The following is an 8,421-nucleotide window of genomic DNA, read 5'->3' as shown; positions in this document are numbered from 1 at the left end:
AGAACTTTAGTAGAGGTGGAAATGTGTCACAATTACTTTGGTTGGCGAAATGAAGCTTTCTGACTAGAAGAGAAGTCATCCACCTCTCATCGTTTTTAACTGGATAAAGAAAAAAAAGTACCTTTTAATAAAATTTCCATCTGCAAGATGAGAATCATAAAAATGTGCCATCTTCTGCAGGTTGATATCCCCACTTCCCTCAACAGTTCTTCGTATTGAAATGGAAGTGTTTCAGACCTCTCGCTGTCTTGGTCTAGCCCCTGTGGAGATAACCTGGTTTATCAGAGTTCTGCTCAAGGCATGACACAGAAAGCTAGAGCACTCCCAAAGTGTGGTCTGTTGTCAGGGGGTGTAGGGAACGGATTTGTCCCAACTTGCTCTGCTGGCACGCTCTGGATTACCCATGTTAACAGCCGCATTGCACTGTTTGTTGGTCTTGAGCTTTCAGGATGAAAACTTCCAGGTCCTTTTCATGTCAATGATAGGAAGGAAGCCAACTCTGTCTTTTTATACAACTGAGGTTTTGCACCCCAGTTAAGAGCTTAACCCTTAATGAATCTTAAAAGTGATTAATTTTTTTCTTATTGAATCCTGATATATCTACCCAAAATATAAGCCATATAGCATTTAATGGGGTTTTATAATTAAAATATTTTTATTTTAACAAGATTGGAAGTAAAAATGTAGAAGGTATAAAAATAACCAACCCAATTTTCCTAACAAATCATAGTGTTATTATTTTGTCTTAGTTCCTATGCAGAAAAAACCTATATGGCTTCGTAATCATAAAACAAGTAAAATTTCGTAGTCTGGTTTTAAAATAACACTTCTTAAGTATTTTTCAGATTGCCACAATCTTCAAAATAAAAGCCTAACACCGTTGCATAATATTCTATCTTGTGGTTGTATCACAATATACTGTACATTATTCTATCATTGAACAATGGGTTGTTTTCTATATTTAAATTGTTATAAAAATACTGCAACAATGATTTTTTGCATATTTAAATTTTTTTCTTTTGAATTATTTTCACCTGGTCAGATTACTAGGTCAAAGATAAGCAAAGTTTTAATGGTTGTTGAAACGCAGTGCTCTCTAAAATCCAATGCCACTTGTACCAGAAATGTGACAAACTAGGTCTTCACCTTCATTTGTGACGGCAGAGCCAAGACTAGTTATTGGTTATTGAATCAGCCATTACCGATTCAACTCAGTGTAATGTCATTCTGCCCTCATCTCTCCACATAGGAGAGCATTTGTGGGCTATATGGAGGCAAGGATCTTGCCCACTACCATATCATGAGTCTTGCAGTTTCTAATGCATAATGAAGTCTCTAATGCATAATGAAGTCTCTATAAATATGTGTTGAATGAATAAAATGCCTTCCAAATTCCATAACATTTTTTTTGACATACCATTCATTAACCCCATTAAAAAATAAAGGACTGATTAGTAGTGATTCATTGTTGATGAATCCTTTAGACCCCCCAGTATTCACCACTTTCTTTGTTAAGGACCCTTATACTATTGTTCAGGTAATAGGTTTTATTTTTTAGTTGCAACACATTATAAATGAAATTATCTTTTTACAAGCAAACAAAGCTTACCGAAATTGGAAACAAAAAAGCAATTTCTTCTAATTTTTATACTCTAGATAGCAGCATGGCCTTTTTTAAGAACGTAACTATACAATTTGCAGGTTTTTAGCAGTTCTGCAAAATCTTTTCTATACCCATTATACATTTATTCAGTAGGTGTTTACTGAGGGACTATTATGTACCAGATACTTGGGTGTTAGTTTAGAGCAAGACACACATTCTTTGCCCTCATATAGTACATTGTCTAGTGGGGAAAACAGACACCAAAGAGTAATTAAAAATGCTGAATTTTTGTAAATACAGAGGGCTAAAGAAGTCTATTACAGGCTGACATATAACTATTCTGCGAGTCATTTCTGGAGGAAATAAAATGTACTGAGTCCTAAGGTATGAATAAGAGTTACAGAGCAGTAGGTGGTGTGGTCAGGAAGGGGGGTGGTAAGAGGGCAGAGCACGAGCTGTGCTCTGATGCCCGAGAGAGCGGGCTGCAAGCATGGAAAGCCAGGTGAAGTCGAGTGCAGGTGGGTTACAAAGAGGGATACAGAGTGAAGCAGCGTGAGGGGCTTTGGTTTCTACCGGAAGGGCAATGAGAAGCACTGAGGGTTATAAGCAGGGCAGTGTGGCCTGATCACATGAGCCACAGGAAAGGAAGCAGTCTTGTCTGATTTGGTTTATACTGAGTGTTGGTGGAGGCAACACCCATGGGATTCCCTTTGTATTGCAAAATGGATCAATGAGCTGAATCCTCTCTTGAGTTTTTTGCATTTTGATTTTTCTTCCCCTCAGACTTGTCCAGATTTGTCACCAGTATAAGGAGGCACAAATCTGGGCTTTGCCCCTGGACGTCCTGAGCTGGTGGTTTCCACATTCCCCATTCTAGAAATGGGGGTCCGGTTTTGAAGAGGGAGGCTGTCCTGTAAAATCAGCCTCTGGACAACGTCTGTAGCACCAGCTAGTCCAGACTGTGAATTTTTTTGAAACACCCAGCTCTGTTCTGGGGCCTGGGTCTGCCATTCTAACACAATTTAGGTAGATTTTGTTAGTTTGTAAGTAGTTTCATTTACAATGCATTGTGATTAAAAAATAAAATCCATTACTAAGCCATGTTAAGATGGCCGTTGTACTGCTGAGCCCTGGAGGGAGATTGCCTCTGCAGAGGGCAGCAGCAGGGAGGTGTGCGGGAGGTGCAAGGGTGGGCCGTCTCCTCGCTCTGATTCTCCAGGGACTGCCCTCACTCGCACAGGATAGAGTCATACTTACCATCATGCCAGCCGGCCTGTCTGCGGGGAATGCTCTAGTAGAAGCCAACTGTTTTCGTTGAAATCTTTTTCTTAAAATCCTCCTCCTTTCTTTTTCTGGAGGCATTTGTTCATGTTATTGCTTTCAGTGACTTGTCTGGCTGCTGCTAGACCCGAGAGTTCTAGCCGAAGCCAGGTGCTTAACTGTGACTTGAGTAGAGACTAGTTACGAAGTAGAAGACCTGATTGGATCTGAGTATATACATTTCTACCAACAATAACTAGAACAGTGGCTACCTCCCCCCGACCCTGCACTGTTAGTTGAGTGTCTTTAATGTGCCAGACACTGTGCTTGATGCCTTGCTTATATTTTCTCTCTTCTTTACAAGGACCCTGCAAGGTCGGTATTCATATTGCTGTCATCTAACGTGTGGCAGGGTAGGGGGCTCCCAGCAGGAAACAGGTGGCCTACTCAAATTAGAATAATTCGAGAAGAGTTTAATAAAGGGACTATTTACAAAAGTGTGGTTAGAGTGAGGGAAATCCCACGCATGGTGTGCCTGGGCCTAGTAACAGTAGAGTTCCTTTGTTACGAGTCTAAGACTGAAGGAGGAACGAGGGAGTGTGTGTGGGGATGGGGAGGCTGTTTGAGGATGCCGTCAACAGGGGTTGAGTCTTTCCCTTAAAGGATAGGCTTGGTCCACAGCAATCCTGAAGCAGTGGAGCAAAGGAGGTAAATATCCCCATGTCACACTTCTCTCTCTCTCCAACCTTCCATTTGGAAGCCAGGGAGCTTGTTCTTGTTTCCATACGGTGCAGGGTGGAGAAGGGTGATGAGGGTGCACATGGAAACTCTCTAGTACATCTGCCAAACTCCTTGATACATTTAGTATTCAGCTCCCTGCTGACCTCTCCTCCCCTAGTCTTGTCTCCATGACTGGTAATGAGGACTCCAACATGCAGGTGTTTGGTCCATGAACATTGTGGCCTCTCAGTTGTTTTACCTTGTCATCCCCCAGATTGTTTCCTCCTCCCAGCTTCTTTGCTCACTCTCTCTGTCATGCTCATACTCATACTCATAATCTTATCGCTACCTTGAGACCTCCAGGCCAGGGGTACTCCCCCTGGTTCACTGTCCTTTCTTGTCCTCATGTCCACACTTCCTACCTGTCCCAGCTAGGAGTCCCTAGCTGGTTAGGATCACTCCTGCCTCCTTTGCCCCTCTCTGACTCTAGAGTCCTCCTGATAAGACCTAGCTCTGGTTTACACCATCCAGCTATCTCCTCCATGTCTGTACTTGAGTAGCTGAACTTCTTGGAGAAAACATACAACTGGGCCAGCTGATCACATATTAAAATCAGGCCACAAATCTCAAATGAGCTCTTATCCACATGGCCTTTCCACTGCACTTCCCCCATAGGGAAGTACTTTCTTTCTCACCAAGTTACTTAACACCTCCCTTCCTCAAAACTGTACTTTCTTTTGGTTCATTTCCCAGCTGAGGAGCTTCCTTTGTACTGTATTTAGAGAATAAAATAAGTCAGCTAAGAAATCTCCCTACTTCCCATCACCTGAATCTGTACGTATACTCACACCTTCCATCTTCCGTCTTGTTTCAGTGAAGTGTTCTGTCCTTATTTACATCCAAACCATCCACTTGTGTTCTAGATCCTATCCCCAACCGTTCTCAAGGTCATCCTTGTGAGCGGCTACACGTGCTCTAGTATTTTCTGTCTTAAAACACACGCATAAACTGGCTGGTACCACATTCATTTCTCTGCTCCTCTTCGCAGCAAAACACCTTGATCTTGTCATCTGTAGTCTTTCTCTCCACTTCCTCACTTCTCCCCCATTGACTACCAATTCTGCTTTTCCCCTGAAACTGTTGTATCAAGGTCACCTATGACCTTTTATGTTTTAAAATTCTGTGGTCAACATCTTGTCTTCAGATTACTTGTCTTCTCAGCAGCTTTTGATACAACCTTCCACACTCCTTCTTAAAAACAGTTTTTCTCATCTTTTCCATGACAGCTGCTTTCTGGTTCTGCTCCCACCTCACCGGCAGCTCAGTCTTAGCCTCCTTTGCTGACTCCTTCTCCTCTGGCTGACCACCAAAGGATCGCATGACCAAGGCCTTTCACTTCTCTTGCTATACATTCTAGCTTGATAATATCATTCATAAAATGATGGTGCTCAAAGTTTTATTTCTCGCTCAGATCACTCCCCTGAGCTTGTATGGTTGACCCTTGAACCACGTGAGTTTGAACTGCATGGGTTCACTTACATGCAGGTTTTTTTTAGCAGTAAATGCTGTAATACTACGTGATCTGTAGTGGGTTGAACCCATGGATATAGAACTGCAGATACTGAGGACCTGTGGTATGGAGGGCCGACTTACAAGTTATATGCGGATTTTCAGTTGCACAGAGATCCACACCCCTAACCCCACGTTGTTCAAGGGTTGGCTGTGTATTCAACTGCTCCTTAAGCTCTCTGTAGGATGAGTTAGTAGGCATCTGTAGGAAACACTGCTGGGAGGTCTCCTACCTCATTTACTCTTCCTGAATGCGCACTTGGACTGCACATTCCAGCCTCCCTTACAGATGGGTGTGGCCATGTGACAGATTTCTATCCTGGCATGTGGGCAGAAGTGATGTACATCACTTCTAGGTTTTGCCCATAAAAACCTTCCACATGTGATTGTCTGTACTCTATCTTTCAAATGGATACGAATGAGCACAGTGACTTCTAAAGCCAAATGTTGAAGATAGATGGGCCATAACGTGGAAGGAACATGAGACTCTGAATCACGACTTACAGGAGAGCTGCCTGCCAGTGAAGAATAACTGATGTGGGTTTTAACTGAGGAAGAAACTAAATCTTATTGTATTAAGCATTTGGATTTTAGTGTTTGTAAGAGCAGCTAGACTTACCTTAATGAATGGAGCATCTTAACCTTAACCTGCCCCAAGCGGAACTTTTGGTTCCCTTTATCCCAAACCTGCTCCAACCCCAGTCTCACCCATCCCAGTAAATGGGGCCACCGTCCATCACTGCTCAGCACTAGATGAGTGCCTAACATATACTAAGTGCTCATAGATACTTGTTGAATAAATAGGTGTTATCTCTGAATCATTTTTTTCTCTCTCATCTAATCCACCAGTAAGCCGTCTAAGCTCCATTTCATGGTAGTCTATCTACTTCTCTCCACCTCTGCTATAAGCACCTTGGTTCCAACGTCTGCCAGCTGTCAGTGGCATTATTGCAGTAGCCTCCTATCTGGACTCTGCTATGTTATTTTACCCTCCAACCCAATCCTGTCATAGCAGCTAGATTGAGCTTTGGAAAATGTAAATCAGATCACATTCTCCTTGTCAAAGCCCCACAGCGGCTTCCCTTTACACATGGAATAAAGTTCCCATCCTAATGCAGGTCTGCAGGGCCCTCTGTGTCCTGGCCACTGCTTCCCTCTCTGACTGGCTCAGGAAGCTCTGGCCACATTGCCCTTTTCCTGTCCATGAACACCTCTGGCTTGTTTCCACTGCAGGGCTTTTCCTCTGGCTGTTCCCTCTGCCTGAAATGCTCTTCCCTGCTTTCCTTATGGCCAGCTGCTTTTTCTCAATCAGGTCTCGGCTCAGATGTTCCCTCTTCAAAGAGGCCTCCTTCAGCCATCCAACGTAAAGGGGCCCCTCCTCACTCGCTCTCAGCACCTGTTCTATCTTTATCATTGCGCCTAGAACGACTTGACTTAGATAGTGTATTTCATTGTCTTCCCTCTGCCCCCACGAGGGACCTAGCTTACCTTGTTTAACACTGTATTCTCATCACTCGAGGCAGTATCTACCATTTAGTACATGCCTAATATGTGGCTCAAAAAATGAACAAATTTTTAGCTAAGCTTACACAAATTCAAACACCGTCTTGCCTCTGATTTATTCAAGGCTCATACGTGGTTCAAGGTTAGCTTGTTGCCAGCATTAATACCATTGATTATTATCATTAAAATTTTTAAAAATTTTATAAAAGTAAAGCTTTAATGTTTTCATTGCAGAAAATTTGGAAAATACAAACAAGCAAACATAAATAATTAAAAAGGGACTGTAATACAGCATCTCTGAGCTAGTCATCATTGATATTTTGGTGTTTTTCTTTCTTTCTGATTATTTACCCACATATTAAGCAAAAGTAGCATTGTTTCCCACAGTGGAAAATTGGCCATATCTTTCCATGTCACAGTAGTCTTGTTCAGCAAGCATCTTCTTAGAGGGCACTTCAGCCCAGCTTCAAGTTCGGTGGTGGCTGTTCCTTTGGAAAATTGCTCTGGGTCTGCCAAATGGACATGTCCTCTGGTCATGGTCTTGCATCTCTGCAGGCACTGGATGATGTCAATTTATCACTGCTGTTGTCCTGGGGGTGGTGCTGAAAGTCAGGTAATGCTGTTCTTTCTGTGGTTAATTTTTTGTTTGTTTTTAAAGCTAAGAAGTGAGACCTATTGCAGTATTCTGTGACCCAGCTGGTTCATTGGTGACAGGCTAATGTCTCCCAGAGTGTCTGTGGGAGCTTGCAGATTGGCAGCAATGAAACCAACCTCCATTACATGTAATAAAAGTAGGAATCTTAATAAAAAGTTAAACAAGAAAGGGGCACAGTAAGAGCTGCATCCTACTTGCCTTGGGTCCTGGCAAATTGTCATGTAGTTACTGCAGCCCCAAAAGACAAGCCATTGAGCTGTGGCTCAGTTACAATTTCTTTTTCAAATTCTGTACATTAAAGGAACAATTATAACTAATTATTATGTTTATGTATATATAACTAATGTGTGTGTGTGTGTGTGTGTGTGTATGCTGCAAGACCAGAGGACCAGAAAAAGGGCAAATCCAGCTAATGCCCTGCAGGTAGAAAAATATTTTGGCTTTTTAATTGTTTATCTTAGTGGACTGTATGGGATGGTTGGTCCAAAGACATAGTTTGACTATGAATTTGGTTGAAGGATCACTGTTGTTCATTAATAATTGGAAGTTGGGGTGAAATAAGCTCCTCAGCTCATATTGCTATATACTCAGACCCCACAGAGAAGTCTTACCAAAAGAGCTCTTTTGTGGTTTCAAAGGGAATTTTCTACAAGACATGGTATGGTAGGCTGAATAATGGCCCCAGTGATGTTCACATTTCTAATCCTTGGAATCTGTGAATATGTTACCTTACATGGCAAGACGGACTTCGCAGGTGTGTTTCCTCTAAGATCAGGAACAAGACAAGGATGCCCACTCTCACCACTTTCATTCAACATATTATTGGAAGTCCTAGCCACAGTGCAGACGAGAAAAAGAAATAAAAGGAATCCAAACTGGAAAGGAAGACTAAAACTGTCACTGTTTGAAGATGACATTATAGTATACATACAAAATCCTAAAGATGCCACCAAAGACGGCTAGAGCTCATCAGTAAATTCAGTAAAGTTACAGGATACAAAATTAATATACAGAAATCTGTAGCATTTCTATACACTAACAATGAACTATCAGAAAGAGGAATTAAAGAAACAGTCTCATTTACAGTCACATCAAAAAGAATAAAATGCCT

The sequence above is a fragment of the Camelus dromedarius genome, chromosome 15 (assembly GCF_036321535.1).
Source record: "Camelus dromedarius isolate mCamDro1 chromosome 15, mCamDro1.pat, whole genome shotgun sequence".
NCBI lineage: Eukaryota > Metazoa > Chordata > Mammalia > Artiodactyla > Camelidae > Camelus > Camelus dromedarius.
The sequence above is the reverse complement of the archived record's forward strand: the minus strand, read 5'-3'. Positions refer to the sequence as shown.